Source organism: Oncorhynchus mykiss, chromosome 3 (genome assembly GCF_013265735.2).
Source record: "Oncorhynchus mykiss isolate Arlee chromosome 3, USDA_OmykA_1.1, whole genome shotgun sequence".
Classification (NCBI taxonomy): Eukaryota; Metazoa; Chordata; class Actinopteri; order Salmoniformes; family Salmonidae; genus Oncorhynchus; species Oncorhynchus mykiss.
The window spans coordinates 18,903,389-18,922,921 of record NC_048567.1 but is presented as its reverse complement, the minus strand read 5'-3'; the positions used below and the strand labels follow the sequence as shown (position 1 = coordinate 18,922,921).

The window sequence follows — 19,533 nt, the reverse complement described above, 5'->3', positions numbered from 1 at the left end:
ATTTGCATATACTCCAAAATGTTATGAAGAGTGATCAGATTGCCATGCAAATGAACTGAATCCCCAAAAAACATTTCCACTGCATTTCAGCCCTGCCACAAAAGGACCAACTGACATTATTTCAGTGATTCTCTCATTAACACAGGTGTGAGTGTTGACGAGGACAAGGCTGGAGATCACTCTGTCATGCTGATTGAGTTCAATTAACAGACTGGAAGCTTCAAAAGGAGGGTGGTGCTTGGAATCATTGTTCTTCCTCTGTCATCTATGGTTACCTGCAAACAAACATGTGCCGTTGTCATTGCTTTGCACAAAAGGGCTTCACAGGCAATGATGTTGCTGCCAGTAAGATTGCACCTAAATCAGCCATTTATCAGATCATCAAGAACTTCAAGGAGAGCGGTTCAATTGTTGTGAAGAAGGCTTCAGGGCGCCCTAGAAAGTCCAGCAAGCGCCAGGACCGTGATTCAGCTGCAGGATCGGGGCATCACCAGTACAGAGCTTGCTCAGGAATGGCAGCAGGCAGGTGTGAGTGCATCTGCACGCACAGTGAGGTGAAGACTTTTGGAGGATGGCCTGGTGTCAAGAAGGGCAGCAAAGAAGCCACTTCTCTCCAGGAAAAACATCAGTGACAGCAAAAGGTACAGGGATTGGACTGCTGAGGACTGGGGTAAAGTCATTTTCTCTGATGAATCCTCTTTCCGATTGTTTGGGGCATGCGGAAAAAAGCTTGTCCGTAGAAGACAAGGTGAGTGCTACCATCAGTCCTGTGTCATGCCAACAGTAAAGCATCCTGAGGCCATTCATGTGTGGAGTTGCCTCTCAGCCAAAGGAGTGGCTGAGAACACAGCCATGAATAAAGAATGGTACCAACACATCCTCCGAGAGCAACTTCTCCCAACCATCCAGGAACAGTTTGGTGACGAACAATGCCTTCTCCAGCATGATGGAGCACCTTGCCATAAGGCAAAAGTGATAACTAAGTGGCTCAGGGAACAAAACATTGATATTTTGGGTCCATGGCCAGGAAACTCCCCAGACCTTAATCCCATTGACAACTTGTGGTCAATCCTCAAGAGGTGGGTGGACAAACAAAACACCACAAATTCTGACAAACTCCAAGCATTGATTATGCAAGAATGGGCTGCCATCAGTCAGGATGTGGCCCAGAAGTTAATTGACAGCATGCCAGGGCAGATTGCAGAAGTCTTGAAAAAAAAGGGTCAACACTACAAATATTGACTCTTTGCATCAACTTCATGTAATTGTCAATAAAAGCCTTTGACACTTATGAAATGCTTGTAATTGTACTTCAGTATTCCATAGTAACAGCTGACAAAAATATCTAAAGACACTGAAGCAGCAAACTTTGTGGAAATTAATATTTGTGTCATTCTCAAAACTTTTGGCCACGATTGTATACCACAGGTATGACATTGATTTTTACCGCTATAATTACATTGGTAACCAGTTTATAATAGCAATAACGCACCTCGGGGGTTTGTGATATATGGCCAATATACCATGGCTAAGGGCTGTGTCAAGTAACTCTGCCTTGCGTCGTGCATAAGAACAGCCATTGGCCATATACCACACTTCCTCGGGCCTTATTGCTTAAATATAACGCTTTACTTTCCACACAAAGTAATATTGTAAAATAACATGTTACTTTTGTTTACTTTTCAAATAACTAATCCCAACACTGCTTAACAGCAGGGTTAAATCATAATAATGTAAAACCAACTAAGAGCTCTGTGTGAATTTATTGTGTCCTGTCCTTTGAGCTTATGTGATTAATTATCAGTGTAAATGAATACAGTTGAAATCCCTGCTACAGTGTAAGTGCTCTGCTACCGGAGTAGTGAGGGTATGGATGTTAAGAGTGTGAATAGTGTGTGGGTCCTTTATTGACTTGTTTTATAATATATCATCTCTGGTGACAGACGTAAACATACATCTCTACATGTCAATAAATATAAAGACAATTAGCTAATTGTAATAGTTAGTTAGCTAGCCGGCGCTAACAAGATTTGGTTCTAGGTTGCGACATTAGGCCTATATAATGGGTAAGTAACTAGACATTGACTAGTGGCGGTCCCTCATTCTAAACCCCTATCTTGATGTGCTTTATAATCCACCCTTCAGGCTAAAGCAACATATCCAGCCAGCCCATTTGGATCCTATCATGCTAATTTATTCTAATAGGAGAATAAATAATAATGTAGCCTAGGGGGACATGACAGCTTGTTGTGCTGTCTGTCTGTGACAGAACCTACCTCCTGACAGAGCTGTCATTACACCATCAAGACGTTTTAATAGCCACACAATCAATGAGCCTCCAACCAGGTTCAACGCTTGAATTTCCACTGATATTCTGAGATGAGGGAGGCGACAGTGGCACTGATTACGCCCCAAATGAAACCCTGTTCCTTACATACTAAACAATGTCTATGGGCCCTGGTCAAAAGTAGTAGACTATATAGGGAATAGGGTGCCATTTGGAGTGCAGATACTGTGAAGGATCTGGCTGAGTAGGAGTTGTAACCAACCGCCTGGAAGTACCTGGAAGGGTGCACAGCGTCTGTCAGTGGGAAGCTGGAGCTAATGGCTTCTGAGAGGGTTATTCACCTTGTCCTTTTGTACAGTAGCTCTCCTTTATCTCTCTCTTTCTCTCTCTCTTTCTCTCTCTCTCTGTCGGTCTGACTCGTTATTCCCTAATGTATTAGCTGTGTCTCTGACCCATGGGGTTTGTTGTGGGAATCTGTCTCAAGGACGGTAAAGGCAACAGATTTGTACATTGCTCCAACCTTGGCCACAGTGTGAGGTGAGATGTATTATCACAGTAAGGCACTGCTGTTTGACTTATCTCTGTGGACACACAGACTACAGAGATAGAGAGGACTGCAGTGCATGCTAACACAAATATTCTGGTCTGACCGAGTGAGCAGACTGACTATTATTAGGGCTGACCTGGTGGCCAGTCATTCTGGGGAGACAGAGTCACAAGGCCCTCTCTAAAGCGTCTGACATTTCTTTGTGTGTGTGCATGCATGCATGTGTGTGTGTGTGTGTGTGTGTGTGTGTGTGTGTGTGTGTGTGTGTGTGTGTGTGTGTGTGTGTGTGTGTGTGTGTGTGTGTGTGTGTGTGTGTGTGTGTGTGTGTCAGGTTGTGATTTGGCTGCTACTGTTAACTGGAACAATGTCAGGATTTCTGCTATCTTTAAATGCCCGTTTATAAATTCTACTTGACTAGCTGGAGATGCTGCTCATGACACATGAGTGTTCCATGCTCCTCGTATTTCTTCTGTCTAAGGGGGTTTGTTGCTTGTGTTTACCCATAGTAACAGTTTCCAGGGGTGGCAATTACAGTATGTATACCACTGCTTGTCATCACCCACTGACACTGAATGCATTGGGACAGTTACTTTGAATTGGGACAATTCACTTTTTTTAAAGTATCATTTTTTTGTGGGGTGTCTTTGATTGTAAGTAATTCATTTTGCAGACCTGTTTTGGCAGCCTTACCCTTATGAAGTCAAGGTGAAGACGCACACTGGTCGTTGTGGACCAGAAAGGTCACAATGATAGCACACTGATAATGTCGTTCCATCCTTCCACTGCTCTGTTGTTGTGTGCTAAATAGGGAACACAGTGCCATCTGGGACACACCCAAGATGCTTTGACCAGTAGGACCATCAGTAGGGCCATCAGTAAGACCATCAGTAGGGCCATCAGTAAGACCGTCAGTAAGACCATCAGTAGGACCGTCAGTAAGACCATCAGTAGGACCGTCAGTAGGACCATCAGTAAGACCATCAGTAGGACCATCAGTAAGACCATCAGTAGGACGATCAGTAGGGCCATCAGTAGGTCCATCAGTAGGACCGTCAGTAGGACTATCAGTAGGACCGTCAGTAGGACCGTCAGTACAGTAGGACCGTCGGTAGGACCGTCAGTAGGGACATCAGTAAGACCATCAGTAGGACCGTCAGTAGGACCGTCAGTAATACCATCAGTAAGACAATCACTAAGACCATCAGTAAGACCATCAGTAAGACCGTCAGTAGGACCGTCAGTAAGACCGCCAGTAGGACCGTCAGTAGGACCGTCAGTAGGACCATCAGTAGGACCGTCAGTAGGACCATCAGTAGGTCCGTCAGTAAGACCGTCAGTAGGACCGTCAGTAGGTCAGTCAGTAGGACCGTCAATAGGGCCATCAGTAAGACCGTCAGTAAGACCGTCAGTAGGACCATCAGTAGGACCGTCAGTAGGACCGTCAATAGGGCCATCAGTAAGACCGTCAGTAGGACCGTCAGTAGGACCGTCAGTAAGACCGTCAGTAAGACCGTCAGTAGGACCATCAGTAGGACCGTCAGTAAGACCATCAGTAGGACCGTCAGTAAGACCGTCAGTAGGACCATCAGTAGGTCAGTCAGTAGGACCGTCAATAGGGCCATCAGTAAGACCGTCAGTAAGACCGTCAGTAGGACCATCAGTAGGACCGTCAGTAGGACCGTCAATAGGGCCATCAGTAAGACCGTCAGTAGGACCGTCAGTAGGACCGTCAGTAAGACCGTCAGTAAGACCGTCAGTAGGACCATCAGTAGGACCGTCAGTAAGACCATCAGTAGGACCGTCAGTAAGACCGTCAGTAGGACCATCAGTAGGTCCGTCAGTAGGACCGTCAGTAGGACCATCAGTAGGACCGTCAGTAAGACCGTCAGTAGGACCATCAGTAGGGCCATCAGTAAGACCATCAGTAGGGCCATCAGTAAGACCATCAGTAGGACCGTCAGTAGGGCCATCAGTAAGACCATCAGTAGGACCGTCAGTAGGGCCATCAGTAGGACCGTCAGTAGGACCGTCAGTAGGGCCATCAGTAGGACCGTCAGTAGGGCCATCAGTAAGACCATCAGTAGGACCGTCAGTAGGACCGTCAGTAGGGCCATCAGTAAGACCATCAGTAGGACCGTCAGTAGGACCGTCAGTAGGGCCATCAGTAGGACCGTCAGTAGGGCCATCAGTAAGACCATCAGTAGGACCGTCAGTAGGACCGTCAGTAGGGCCATCAGTAAGACCATCAGTAGGACCGTCAGTAGGGCCATCAGTAAGACCATCAGTAGGACCGTCAGTAGGGCCATCAGTAAGACCATCAGTAGGACCATCAGTAGTCCCTTATGGTTTAGCTGTAGCAGGGTCGTTGGGGTTCCCTTATGGTTTAGCTGTAGCAGGGTCGTTGTGGTTCCCTTGTGTTTTAGCTGTAGCAGGGTGGTTGTGAATCCCTTATGGTTTAGCTGTAGCAGGGTGGTTGTGATTCCCTTATGGTTTAACTGTAGCAGGGTGGTTGTGAATCCCTTATAGTTTAGCTGTAGCAGGATGGTTGTGAATCCCTTATGCTTTAACTGTAGCAGGGTGGTTGTGAATCCCTTATGGTTTAACTGTAGCAGGGTGGTTGTGAATCCCTTATGGTTTAACTGTAGCAGGATGGTTGTGAATCCCTTATGGTTTAGCTGTAGCAGGGTGGTTGTGAATCCCTTATGGTTTAACTGTAGCAGGGTGGTTGTGAATCCCTTATGGTTTAACTGTAGCAGGGTGGTTGTGAATCCCTTATGGTTTAGCTGTAGCAGGATGGTTGTGAATCCCTTATGCTTTAACTGTAGCAGGGTGGTTGTGAATCCCTTATGGTTTAACTGTAGCAGGGTGGTTGTGAATCCCTTGTGGTTTAGCTGTAGCAGGGTGGTTGTGAATCCCTTATGGTTTAACTGTAGCAGGGTGGTTGTGAATCCCTTATGGTTTAACTGTAGCAGGGTGGTTGTGATTCCCTTATGGTCTTCAATCAGGATCTCAGCGATCACTGCCTCATTGCCTGCATCCGCTACGGGTCCGCAGTCAAATGACCACCCCTCATCACTGTCAAACGCTCCCTAAAACACTTCTGCAAGCAGGCCTTTCTAATCAACCTGGCCCGGGTATCCTGGAAGGATATTGACCTCATCCCGTCAGTTGAGGATGCCTGGTCATTCTTTAAAAGTAACTTCCTCACCATCTTAGATAAGCATGCTCCGTTCAAAAAATGCAGAACTAAGAATAGATATAGCCCTTGGTTCACTCCAGACCTGACTGCCCTCGACCAGCATAAAAACATCCTGTGGCGGACTGCAATAGCGTTGAATAGTCCCCGCGATATGCAACTGTTCAGGGAAGTCAGGAACCAATACACGCAGTCAGTCAGGAAAGCAAAGGCCAGCTTTTTCAAGCAGAAATTTGCATCCTGTAGCTCTAACTCAAAAAGTTCTGGGACACTGTAAAATCCATGGAGAACAAGAGCACCTCCTCCCAGCTGCCCACTGCACTGAGGCTAGGTAACACGGTCACCACTGATAAATCCATGATAATCGATAACTTCAACAAGCATTTCTCAACGGCTGGTCATGCCTTCCTCCTGGCTACTCCAACCTCGGCAAACAGGCCCCCCCCCCCCCCTGTAGCTGGCTGTCTGCCACCCAGTGTCTGTCTGTTTGCTCCCCAGTGTCTGTCTGTCCTACTGACGTCTGTCTGTCTGCCCTCCAGTGTGTTTCTGTCAGAGTTAGTGTTCCAGACCTTGTCTGAAATGACACCCTATATAGTGCACTACTTTTGACCTGAGCTCAGGATGCAATATATAGGGACTATGTTGACATTTCAGATGCAGCCCCAGTCAGGCAGCAGGAAGTATCAGATGTTTAATTGTGCCCATTTAAAGTAATTAGGTAAAGTAAAAAATTACAAGTAAAGTTATGACTGTGCTTGGAAGCATTTTTTTCAAAGGTTAATGGTATGCTTTACTCATCCCCTGGGAGACATGGGCTAGGTTGGATGATAACTTGGTTATAAGACTGAATGTCACCTCTGTTTTCTGTGTTTGGAGCTTTGAACTTTCTTCGTCATTGCATATTATTGTCTTTGTGGATGTAGTGCTCTCTCAACCTTTCTCCCTCTCTCTTTCCCTCTCTCTCTTTCCCTCTCTATTTCTCTTTCTCTCTAGTAGTTTCTCTCTCTTTCTTTCTTTCTTTCTTTCTTTCTATCTTTCTCTCTCTCTCTCTCTCTCTCTCTCTCTCTCTCTCTCTCTCTCTCTCTCTCTCTCTCTCTCTTTCTCTCTTGTTGTGTCTCTCTCTCCACATCCCTTCACCCACACTGCATTCATTAACCGTCTGAATTATTGAGAGGCATATCTCACGGTGGCAAAGATTTAGTGACCAGGTGGGTCACAGCTATCCATTACACCAGCCATGCTTCCATTGTCCTACAAGGCAAATGAAATCAGACGTTGTAGCTCTTGGTTTTATCAATCTAAACAATAAACAGGTTTGTTCCATTCAGGACAGTCTTTTCTGTGGCTGTGTACCAAATGGCACCCTATTCCCTACATAGTGTGCTGCTTTTGAATAGAGCCCTATGAGCGCCGGTCAAAAGTAGTGCACCATATAGGGAATATGGTGCTATTTGGGGCACAGGCTGTGTAGAGGAGATGTTTGACTGAATTATGGTTAGTATCGAGCACAGACCAAAGACCAACATCAGTCCAGACCAACACAAGACAAGGCTTTGATAATGTGGCATACTGGTTGCTGTGTCTCTTTTCAATGTTACCCCAGATTAAAGGGTGGGTGTGGAGGAATTCCTGCTATTTACAGCTTGAGAGAGATACAATAATACTTTTAACTGGAGCTACTATAAAGCATGGTTAGCCAGATAATCAATCTCCATGTTGGGATTTGTGTGTCCCACTTGCGCACGCATGCATGCACGCACACACACCTCTGGTCTGACACTAACACCCCTCCTCATTTTAATCTCAATGTCATTGGCCTATGATATGACACTATACTAAATAGCACCACAACAAATATCGTGCAGATGTTCTTTGGGGCATGGGTAGCTTCCAAATCTATCCCATGTTAATTGTTGTGTATTCCATCTACATGATTCCGTTAGGGACTATTGTTAAGACTCAGTATCACTAACAATACGAAGGACAGCAATAGAGTATTTTATCCTCAATGGTCTGTTATATGAATCAATAACTCTCAGGTAGATTCAAGCCCTTGTCATAGAGAGGTTAAATCACTGCGTCCCAATGGCACCCTATTCTCATTTTAGTGCACTACTTGTAACCTGGGCACTGTCGTGTTTTTGGCTATGCCGGATTGTGATATGATATGTATTCTATAAAATGTATTCTATAAAATCCTTTCTCTGTAATTAATATTACCTGATTGAGCTAATCATGTAAATGTAATTAACTAGAAAGTCGGGGCACCACGAAATAATATTTATAGAGCTGTTATCTTCCGAATAAACTCTTAAAGACCTAGTAATATTTTACATCAATAGCAGTCAATATTAATCGTCACCTTATTTCAGTCTCATTTGAAAGTTGTAAATTCTTGGTTATCTTCACGAACCCTGGCTAACAAGTTGAATCAGCAATACAAAATTGGGTTTAATTATTTATTTACTAAATACCTAACTAATCACACATAATTACATATACACAGAATGAATCATACATTGATTACAAATTATGTCATAAAGGAAAACGTCCCTAGCGGACGGAACAGATATGACAGCTGGTTACACAAAGAAAGTGGGTTGGGTTTGAGTGAAAGAGCGGGAAGACTGAAGAACAAAGGGAGAAGCGATGTCTTTATTGGGCCGTAGGCAACTACTCTATCGTAAATACAGAATCTTATGCATTCTAAATTACCGCCCATTTGGAAAAGGAAAATGCAATAAATATTTACTCTGAGCTGCGCTTCGGTAGGTTGGTCGTAGATGCTGGTCGTGTTGGCCAACAGAGATCTTCCTGTCCTCTGTTCGTCCTGTCCTAGCCCACGTTTACAGTGGCCGCTGCTAACTCAACAGCTAGGAGGCATCACTTCTGTAGTGAATAAGAGTGCAAAGTTCATACCATTAGCAACCAAAGCTCACGCTGAGGTTTGCTTCGTTCTGTAGTTATTATCTGAACCCTTCTGACATTGGATCATCATACTAATGTACCTGGAACAGGAAGTTATATTGTCGTCAAGGCTTTATATAGGAAGGGAGAGGAAAGCGTGTTTCATAGTTTATAAACAATGTCTCTTCACGTGGGCGGGCCACTGAGTCGGGCCTAATTCACTCATGAATACCCAATTCCCACATTTTAGAAGCTAAAATCACATTTCATCCCCTCCCAAATAATTTAATATTCAAACATTTAAATTGCACAACAATTCAACATTAATCTGATAACTATAATGTGTAGACTTTCCACTGTACCGTTTATGTCATCCTATCATTGATGAGAATGTCTCAGATGACAACCGAACTGACATCATATTCATTAATTAAGTACCAACACATATGTTCAACTGGTTGGATTACCAAAATATGGTTCATTTCCCCCCACCTTCTGATGTTCCCACAATCTCTGTTTAACAAAGGCTATTCAAGAGTCCCTCTGTAGAGTCAAGAGAGAGGGAAGGGAGAAAGGTATTTATGGGGGGGGGGGGTCATAAACCTTACCCACAGGCCAAGTCATGACAGCACATAGGGCCCAAAGTAGTGCACTCTAGGGAATAGGGTGCCATTTTGGACAGAACTATAGCTCAATGACAGTGGCAATGGGATTCATAACAATGGCCATGGGAGAGTTTCAACTTTACCCAGCAATGAAAAACATTTTATTTTCTCTTGTGGTCAATTCAGCAGTGGGGAGCTGAATTTACTGCAGTGTACTGTAAAATATCTGCCTTTGTTCCAGTGGTGTAATTACGTTGACGTGAAGTCTCTCTGCAGCCCTCGTCTCCTCTCCGCCAATCTGCGTTCAATTTATAAATGCCACCGCGCCACTGTTTCCACACTTAGTTTGGAGAAGTAAGTCTGCAGCCAGCCAGCCTGCCGTCCCATGCCAGGGATTGATTATATACAGCTCAAATGAAGAGTAAGCCGTTTTTCCTGGTGTGTGTGTGTGTGTGTGTGTGTGTGTGTGTGTGTGTGTGTGTGTGTGTGTGTGTGTGTGTGTGTACAGGAAGTGCCACTACTAGCCTATTGATTCATTTTACATCAGGGGGAAATAAGACCTGCCTCTCCAAATAACTGTTGATATTTGTTTTCGTTTTTCTCATGAATTTACAGAATCCCATTACATTGAAACAGCTATATTTCACCGTCCTGTGTTTGTGTTTTACACACATGCGTTGATGCAGCAGGATCAACTCGGTAAGAGTTGTATTTATTGTTACCCATTAAATGTTTGCTTACTTCTTGCATATTCAGTGTTATATTAATTAGTTTCAGAATAGCACTTGTAAGCCTGATGCCATTAAGGAGCATACAAAATGTTGCCATTCATACAATCTTTAAGGTTATTTACACATTTATTTAGCCATAGGAGCTGGCTACGGCACACACGTCATTTTTTCTGTGCGGGTTTCCCAGACACAGATTAAGTCTAGTCCTAGACTAAAACGCTTCCTCAATGGAGAAACTGTCCGTCCATGTTTCCCATAATACAGACCCATAACAGGAGTATGTTGATTGATTCCTCTAAGTAGGTGATTAGCACTAGATTAGACCCCTGTTATTGACCAGATCTCTTAGGAAGTGTCTTGTCAGAGTTTAGTGTGCAGGCAGCTCCTCGGCCGAGGCATGGGGAAGGGCCAGGTCCAACAGTAGCCTTGCAGTCCTTGAAATGTGAACACCCCTTTTAGCTGCATGTGATTAATTATGATCCAGTAACGATGCGTGGGTAAAATCACTGGGGAAGCCAAGCCAGAAAAAAAACAATCTATTACAATCTATGTGTTGTGATAATTGTGTTGTTTGCTCTATAACCTGTTAGTTAACTGTCTTGCGACTGTGAAATATACTCCTAAGTAGGAGCTGCCTCCACTATTCCAGCCCCATTTCAACTTCAACATCATCAAATCACCTATGCATTGTGTGTGTGTGTGTGTGTGTGTGTGTGTGTGTGTGTGTGTGTGTGTGTGTGTGTGTGTGTGTGTGTGTGTGTGTGTGTGTGTGTGTGTGTGTGTGTGTGTGTACACTTACAAGTGGAAAGAACTTATTAAAACCTCAATGCCATCCTTCTCTCTTTCATGTTGACAAAACGGTCTATGACTCTCATACAATACACGCTTTGATTTTGTGTTGTTTGTTTGCTACCCTAACTTCCTTTCATGGGCAACGTTAGCTAGTTAACATTAGCCTTCTACATCTAGCTGCCTATTGAACTTCCATCCTCTGATGCAATAATGTATGAATTTATGGTTGCATCAGAATCACTGTTATAATCATTGGCCAGTACGGAGAATTAAGTAAAACCACAAGTCCAAATCCCTATCTCTAGCCATGGCTAATTTAGCAAAGGATACATTTTGACTAGCCACTGTAGCTAGCCACTAGAGGACAACAACACAATGAGATGCAGCAATTCAAGTTGTTTCTGTCAATTACATTTTGCTCTCAATGTGATGTGATTGGTGTGAAGCCAAATACAAACTGGCTTCCCTTGACACTTTTTTTTGGTACACCAGGACCATTCACAGTTGAGCTTACTCAGTTTAGCTCAACGCTGATTGGCTATTATTTTATTTTAAAAATGTATCAAGGGAAGCCAAAAATGCTTGTTGGCTTGCCTTTCATTCAATGTTACGGTCTGCAACAATGTCAAACTCCTTTTGACCAGATGGCATCGGATAAATTTGCCTACACATACAGAGACAGAGGGGCGCTGTTTCGCTTGTTTGGATGCTTTCTCCGGTGAGATACAGCCTCTTGCAAACTGAAGGAAAACTATGAAACACAGAGATGAAAAATATACATTATTTTATAATATTTTTTTTATTTGTCACTTTTGGGGGAAGCTTGGCTTCCCTTGGCATCCATGAATACACGCCACTGTTGCGATCCACCATCTCAACCCCCCTCCTGTTACTCCCCTCTCCTTATTCTAATTAGACTTTGTATTGTATTACAATCCAGGGGCCCGGGTTGACCATGTACTGGTTTATCCAAGGGGAAGAATATAGCTGTGGGACAAGATTTAGCTAACAGTGCAGTATGCAGTCTACACAACATGGGTCAGTGGACAGTGCATTCATTACATCTCGTTGAATGTTAGTGTGTCGGCCCAGAACATTCTCTTTGGTGCTGCATCAGAGTATAGACTATACACTATAGTGTTTCATGTTCGCTTGGACTCTTTCAATCAGTTCTACTGTCCCAAAGAAATGTGATAGAGGTCTCAGCCTACATGATAATAGTCTCTATCGCTATCTGACTATATTGTAGCTCTAACGGGTGTTGGTGGAAGAAGGTGAGGACCAAGGTGCAGCGTGGTACATGTTCATCATTATTTAATAGAACAGAACACTGAATAACAAAACAACAAAGAGAACAACCAAAACAGTTCAAAACCCATGTGGGCAAGAACTACCTAAGTATGGTTCTCAACCAGAGACAATGACAGACAGCTGTCCCTGATTGAGAACCATACCGGCCAAAAACAAAGAAATACAAAAACATTGAAAAAAGAACATAGATTGCCCACCCTAGTCACAGCCTGGCCTAACCAAAATAGAGAATACAAAGCCTCTCTATGGCCAGGGAGTGACCGTACCCCCCCCCCGTTCCACCCGACAAATGCGGGACGCTGGCACCGAGCAGTTCTGTCTGTTACAGATACGAAACAGAAAACCACATGGGTTTTGTGGGTAGTTGTTTTCTGTTTCGTATCTGTACCAGACAGAACTGTTTCGGTTATTCTTTTTGTCATTTTCGTATTTAGTGTTCAGTTGCTAATAAATGAATTATTAACACGTACCACGCTGCACCTTGGTCCTCACCTTCTTCCACCAACAGCCGTGACAGTAGCGAATATAATGGCAATAGCAACAACTCAACAACTCTCAGCTCATCCAATTTAGGCCCTGTGTTGTGGATGGAAGCAGTGATATCATAGTGATGGATAGAGAGTGTCAAAAGTGTTTTAAGATAGATGGATTGAGTACAGACCCTTTGTCATGTTTGTCAATTTGATGGGCGGGACAGGCTGGGTGATGTGTCCAAATAGACTGGGTGATGTGTCCAAATAGACTGGGTGATGCCTTCTTAAATCCAAGTTGCCACTGTGTCCCAAATGTCATTCTACTGTATTCACTATATAATGCACTACTTTTGACCAGTTCCCATAGGGATATAGAGAATATTGTGCCATTTGTGATGCACATACTGTATCAGTCAGCTGTCCATATACTCCAGATGACGGGGGAGGAGAGGGAGGAAGAAGAGCAGCAGTTGTCGTCCATTTTGGCATTATGATTCTTGGGAGTCTGTTTAAGATAATGATGAAATATATGAGTGTGTCTGACTTAAAGAGAAACCAATTAATTCCAGCCGCAGAGTTCAATGGAGGTAACATAAAATATTATTGATTTTATTCATTTCACTGAGATGTCCCCCCCCTGTATCCCCCCCTGTCTCTTCCCTCTCCCTGTCTCTCCCCTACTGCCCCCCCCCCCCCCCCCCCCCCCCCTGTCTCTTCCCACTCCCTGTCTCTTCCCTCCCCCTGTCTCTTCCCCCACGGTCTCTTCCCACTCACTGTCTCTTCCCACTCCCTGTCTCTTCCCACTCCCTGTCTCCGCCTGTGGAGCTGTCAGCGTTATAGTGGGGCTAGACTTTGTTTTAATAAATTGCCTGCGTGACGAGAGCAGTGGTGCATCTCTGATGTTCATCTTTACCTCCTGAAATGAAATTTTTCTCACAGACAATTCTCCTCTCCACCTCTCATCTTCCCCTCTCCTTCTCCTCCTCTCCGCTCCTCTCCACCTCTCATCTTCCCCTGTCCTTCTCCTATCCTCTTTCCCCCTCTCCTCTCCATCTCTCATCACCCCCCTCTTCTTTTCCTATCCTCTTTCCCCTCCTCCTCTCCTCTCCTTCTCCTCTATTCTTCTCCACCTCTACTTTCCACATCCCCTCTCCTCTCTTCCTCTCCTCCTCTCATCATATCATAATGAGACAACAAGAGAGGGAGAGCTGATGGTCACTGTGCACCCCTGGTCATTATTCCTGGTGCCACCCAGCATCCCAGTGGAGCCTGAGACAACCACAGTACAGACACCCACGGCCACAGGAGAATAGATGGATGACCATGAGCCGGGGACAGGGGGACTGGGGTTTATAGTCACTGGTGAAAGATGGCTCTAGCTCTCACAATGCAGTGATCTATCACAACAGAGGGAAAAAGAGGAAGCAAGGCAACGGATGGAATGAGTGTGGCGGGCTGGCGGTGGCTGTGGCTGAGTCACAACCAAGCTTTGCTTTGGTCCTAAAAAAGCTCTTGTTATAGGAGAGCATTAGAACTCCATTTTGTATGAGAAAAGACAAAGGACTGAAAGCAGACTTTCAAGTGAGGACAGCTTGTTTTAAACCAACTGTTAGTAATGGCAGTTATTAAGGTGTGCATTCCAAATTTCACCCTATTCCCTATATAGTGCACTACTTTTGACCTGAGCACTATGTGCCCTGTAGGGAATAAAGTGCCATTTGAATGACTAAGTGACATTAATGATGGTTATATAAGTTCCCGTATGTGATGTATACAGACAGCCAGTTGCTCCACATGATTCAATTTGGCGTTGTCACATTCCTAACAGACATTTTGCACAACATGGATTCATAGCTTCATGAATATTCGGCACCGCTTTCTGAGAAACAGAATAATCTGTTGTGATGCTGTTGTTGACAGCTTTGAGGGGCTGGAGAGAAAGATATACTTTCCCAATGAAGAGATTTACCCGAGAGAAGGAGGTGTTGTGTGACAGGCCCGGTTCCACCTGTGATTGCAGCCATTGTGAAGACCCGTCTGTCTCTCTGAGAGACTCCTAGTGCTAACTACAGTAAACAGTCTTTGTCTCTCTCACATCATCCTAGTGCTAACTACAGTAAACAGTCTTTGTCTCTCTCACATCATCCTAGTGCTAACTACAGTAAACAGTCTTTGTCTCTCTGACATCATCCTAGTGCTAACTACAGTAAACAGTCTTTGTCTCTCTGACATCATCCTAGTGCTAACTACAGTAAACAGTCTTTGTCTCTCTGACATCATCCTAGTGCTAACTACAGTAAACAGTCTTTGTCTCTCTCACATCATCCTAGTGCTAACTACAGTAAACAGTTTTTGTCTCTCTCACATCATCCTAGTGCTAACTACAGTAAACAGTCTTTGTCTCTCTCACATCATCCTAGTGCTAACCACAGTAAACAGTCTTTGTCTCTCTCACATCATCCTAGTGCTAACCACAGTAAACAGTCTTTGTCTCTCTCACATCATCCTAGTACTAACACTCTTTTTACTGGCCTCCCTCTGTTATGCTATTGTAATAATAGATACAGTTGAAGTCGGAAGTTTACATACACTTAGGTTGGAGTCATGAAAACTCCTTTTGCGGTCCACTCCACAAATTTCTTGTTAACAAGCTATAGTTTTGGCAAGTCGGTTGGGACATCTACTTTGCGCATGACTGTCATGATCGTTAGTGTAGACGGACCAAGGCACAGCGTATGTAGAGTTCCACATTATTTATTAGAGAGTAAAACAAAACAATAAAGAATAAACGAACCATGACGACAATGCAGTGCTAACAGGCAACTAAACATAAACAATATCCCATAACCCACAGGTGGAAAAAATGCTACTTAAGTATGATCCCCAATTAGAGACAACGATTACCAGCTGCCTCTAATTGGGAATCATACACAAACACCAACATAGAAAATTAAACAAAGAACCCCACATAGAAATAATAGACTAGACTAAAAACCCTAGTCACGCCCTGACCTACTCTACCAAAGAAAATACAGGCTTTCTATGGTCAAGACTTGACAATGACAACAAGTAATTTTTCCAACAATTGTTTACAGACAGATTACTTCACTTATAATTCACTGTATCACAATTCCAGTGGGTCAGAAGTTTACATACACTAAGTTGACTGTGCCTTTAAACAGCTTGGAAAATTCCAGAAAATGATGTCATGGCTTTAGAAGCTTCTAATCGGCTAATTGACATCGTTTGAGTCAATTGGAGGTGTACCTGTGGATGTATTTCAAGGCCTACCTTCAAACTCAGTGCCTCTTTGCTTGACATCATGGGAAAATCAAAAGAAATCAGCCGAGACCTCAGAAAAAAAATGGTAGACCTCCACAAGTCTGATTCATCCTTGGGAGCAATTTCCAAACACCTGAAGGTACCACCTTCATCTGTACAAACAATAGTACGCAAGTATGAACACCATGGGACCGCGCAGCCATCATACCACTCAGGAAAGAGACACGTTCTGTCTCCAAGAGATGAACGTACTTTGGTGCAAAACGTGCAAATCAATCCCAGAACAACAGCACAAGACCACGTGAAGATGCTGGAGGAAACAGGTACAAAAGTATCTATATCCACAGTAAAACGAGTCCTATATCGACATAACCTGAAAGGCCGCTTAGCAATGAAGAAGCCACTGCTCCAAACCCACCATAAAAAAACAGACTACGGTTTGCAACTGCACATGGGGGACAAAGATCGTACTTTTTGGAGAAATGTCCTCTGGTCTGATGAAACAAAAATAGAACTGTTTGGCCATAATGACCATCATTATGTTTGGAGGAAAAAGGGGGATGCTTGCAAGCCGAAGAACACCATGAAGCACGTGGGTGGTAGCATCATGTTGTGGGGGTGCTTTGAAGCAATAGGGACTGGTGCAAATCTTTGGATATATTGATGCAACATCTCAGGACAGTTAAGTTAAAGCTTGGTCACAAATGGTTCTTCCAAATGGCGAATGACCCCAAGCATACTTCCAAAGTTGTGGCAAAATAGCTTAAGGACAACAAAGTTAAGGTATTGGAGTGGCCATCACAAAGCTCTGACCTCAATCCCATAGAAAATTAGTGGGCAGAACTGAAAAAGTGTGTGCGAGAAAGGAGGCCTAGAAACCTGACTCAGTTACACCAGCTCTGTCAGGGGGAATTTGCCAAAATTCACACAACTTATTGAGGGAAGCTTGTGGAAGGCTACCCAAAACATTTGACCCAAGTTAAACAATTTTAAAGGCAATGCCAATCAAATACTAATTGAGTGTATGTAAACTTCTGACCCACTGGGAATGTGATGAAAGAAGTACAAGTTGAAATAAATAATTTTCTCTACTATTATTCTGACATTTCACATTCTTAAAATAAAGTGGTGATCCTAACTGACCTAAAACAGGGAATTTTTACTCTGATTAAATGTCAGGAATTGTGAAAAACTGAGTCTAAATGTATTTTGCTGAGGTGTATGTAAACTTCTGACTTCAACTGTATGTATATAGTGCTTTTCTAAGACCCAAAGACAGTTGTATGGAACACGGTGTATGGAACACACAGAAATGTCATTTTCATTTCCAAGCACTCTCTATTCATATTCTAACAAATTATAAACACTTATTTCAGTCCATATGCGTACGGTACAGAACCTCAATCCCCCTCTCTCTTAATTATTACACAATGAAACGTGGGTTGTTTGTGTTTGCCAGCAGGTGCATTGTATTGCATGAGTGATTTTCTTGTTCTGTTTTTTACATGTTGTTTTATGTTGTTGAGAAATTCACAGATGTTTGTGTGTGTGCATCTGTGTATGTGTCTTCACAATGTGTTGTGAACAGGTTATGTAACCAGACGGTTGACGGGGGAGCTGCCTGTGGGCTTGTTGTTTGTTGTTTCATAATGAAATCCTTCCTCTTCTGGGGATTATACAGCCAGCCTACCTGGCTCTCACTGGAAACTGGTGAGATGAACACTCTGCCCAGTCTCAGCACCAATCTCTGACGATGACAAAGCCTCTCTCACTCATACACACACACACAAACACACACACACACACACACACACACACACACACACACACACACACACACACACACACACACACACACACACACAGCCTGCTAGGCTAGGGCTTACAGAGGCAGCTGGTAACACTAGGTCCTCTGTGCATGGATCCCTGTACAACAAGTTGTGTTGTGCTTGGTAATGAAGAGATTGCTTAGGACCAGAGAGACAAGTAGTTACCTAATAATAGTTACCTAATACAAACCTTAGCTGGTCCTCTTAACTAGAGATTCTTACAATTTCGATACATTTATATAATGTATAACAGTTGTTAATATGCTGAGCTAATAACCAAATTACAGAAGTTAGAATAAACTCTAAGGTCCCATTAGAATGGATACAATGGCAGTAGAAGACTTGTTTAATCAGATACAAACCTCCTTAATGTCGTTAATGTGAAAGGAGAGACACATTAAACACCCAAACTTAATGTTGTTTGAAACCGAACAAGACTTTAATCTCTTCACTCAATAAGGCTCATTTTATTTAATGCCTCTGGATGTTTCATAAACTACTCAACTTACACAGTAGCTTAATTACACAGCCTTTAGAGTAGTCAGGTGGGAAAACTCAACAGGGCTGAATAAGCAGACTGTGTTACAGTTCAGTCGGTCTTCTGGATGGTACGTAGCTATGGTCCAGGTCGTTGGTGCGCATTCGTCCACTAACTAGAGGAGGAATGCACACTAATGCCCTGGAGCAGAGCTAGATGGTATGGTGAGAGTGTATCTAATTCTTCCCCTATTGGGCTGCAATAGACAGAGCTCAGGGAGGAAACCCAATCCCCCTCTGTGTGTGGAAGTAACAGATTATTTGATGACTGCTCTGGGCAGCTTTACAGCTTTAGTAGCTATATATTACAGAGCAACAAGCCCCAGGTGGTGGTCTGTCCCAAACCCATCACAACAACACTGCCCCGGGCCAAGCGTCCCAGGGGCCCAGACAGGGGATGCTGTTCAAGATCACTATGGAGCAGAAAGCAAGTTGTAATCCCTCAACTAAGAGCTCATACTGTAGGCAGCCTCATCCATCATCACGTTCACCTTGGAACTAGGAACTTTACCAGTGTTATTGATTGAGAGTTCATCAATCAGTCTGTCAAATAATTTCTGTGTTTATGAAACGGGGCCAGACAGAGAGGAAGCCAAATTTACTCTGTGGTACTGTTACAAATCAATGGTAACAGTTTACTTAATCTCGGCAACCCTCGGCAATCTCTTACACTTTACCAAAAGCCTGCATTTACAATGCTTTATAACTTGTTGTTAAGTACCAAAACACTTCCTTAGTAATAGGAGGAAACCTTGAGAGGGGCCAGACTCTGCCTGACTCTGTTTATATGGCTCTGGATGTGCCCATGTTGACCTATTGCTTTGTCACAATTTAGAGTTAATCTGTCACCCATCCATGCGCCTCTAAAAATAATAGGTGATTTATAAACCAGGCTGCACTTTTCATTGTAACCAGCAGATGGAGCACAACATATGTCTTACCTTGGAGAACGCGGTCATTGTATCGATTCATTAGTTTACATGACTTTATTTCCAGTTCAGGGTTTTAAAAACTAATTTGTCTTTCTCTCTTTCAT

The 19,533-nt window shown here is 43.5% G+C and overlaps 1 protein-coding gene across 2 annotated transcripts in view; it reads left to right on the top strand.

Moving 5' to 3' along the window:
- LOC110511207 (oxidation resistance protein 1) overlaps window positions 1-19,533 on the top strand; it is a 197,274-nt gene that overhangs the window by 101,231 nt on the left and 76,510 nt on the right. The gene's annotated exons all lie outside the window — the stretch shown is intronic.